At 46.9% G+C, this 1,110-nt stretch overlaps 3 non-coding genes across 3 annotated transcripts; all 3 read left to right on the top strand.

The window, feature by feature from the left end:
- Positions 1–419: 419 nt before the first annotated feature.
- On the top strand, positions 420–492 carry Pmar_PMAR022718. The gene has a single exon. It is a non-coding gene; the product is annotated as a tRNA-Lys (tRNA).
- Positions 493–665: 173 nt separating this feature from the next.
- On the top strand, positions 666–738 carry Pmar_PMAR022719. Its single transcript has one exon. It is a non-coding gene; the product is annotated as a tRNA-Asn (tRNA).
- A 155-nt stretch (positions 739–893) lies between these two features.
- Pmar_PMAR022720 lies at positions 894–976 on the top strand. Its single transcript has one exon. It is a non-coding gene; the product is annotated as a tRNA-Tyr (tRNA).
- The last annotated feature ends 134 nt before the right edge of the window (positions 977–1,110 follow it).

The raw sequence follows: 1,110 nt of genomic DNA on the forward strand, positions 1-1,110 counted from the left end.
ACATTGTTCAGGCGGGAAAGGGTCAAGCGTGTTTCGAGCTCGTCAATAACTGTTGAGTGTATCACGGAAATGAGCTTTTTGGGGAACTCAACTACCCGTTATCTCCGCTAGAGAGTGACTGGTGACACGAAATGCGTGAAGAAGGACAAGAGTATGCATCCGCCTGTTTATCCTTGAACAGTAGTATCACCAATCACCAACGCATGGAAGAATCTCATCCGTAGCTCCACCCGTTGCGCGTTTAGTATCGCCCAAGTACATAAATGTGGCGACTCGATTACTTGCTAAACGCATTCCCTCGTTTTCCTCCCATTTGAAGGATAATCTCGTATGGACAGCTAGAGACCACTAATCGTCTTCGGATACCACATGCGCAACAAGAGTTCAACTGAGTATCCGTATACCCGAGCGTTCATTCTGCCCGTCTAGCTCAGTCGGTAGAGCGCAAGGCTCTTAACCTTGTGGTCGTGGGTTCGAGCCCCACGGTGGGTGTAATTTACAATTGAACTTTATGTTTATGGCCCATTAGGGCAGTGGGTAAAATTGTCAATTTGGATACTATAGCATTCTGCTCGGGTAAGGTGACCTAAGGTCATGACCGAAGGAAATTGACTCATGTGAGTCATCGAGGAGAACAACTTGGGGAATTGATAGTTTACGTTGTTGCTCCGCTAGCTCAGTAGGCAGAGCGTGTGGCTGTTAACCACAAGGTCGGTGGTTCGAACCCATCGTGGAGCGCTTGATGAGATCACTTTTTGAGTTGGAGCACGTGTAAACGATTCATTCTTGCATTCACCGCGCTATACATGTACCAAAGACGCACCAGTAGTGACTAAAATGAAATTCAAATGCTATCGGGGAGCAGAGGATATCTCGATGACATGCAAGGTTGACCGGCAATAGCTCAGTTGGTAGAGCGTCCGACTGTAGTGATTAAGTAATCGGATGGTCCCTGGTTCGATTCCGGGTTGCCGGATGTATTTTATTCGATATTCCGGCCACGCTGAACAATGTTGAATTAACGGCCGAACTTTCTTTCAACTAGTTGATCCTCTAGATACTTTTATAGCTCTCTCAACATTGTTCAGGCGGGAAAGGGTCAAGCGTGTT

Source organism: Perkinsus marinus (genome assembly GCF_000006405.1).
Source record: "Perkinsus marinus ATCC 50983 genomic scaffold scf_1104296940888, whole genome shotgun sequence".
NCBI classification, from domain to species: domain Eukaryota; phylum Perkinsozoa; order Perkinsida; family Perkinsidae; genus Perkinsus; species Perkinsus marinus.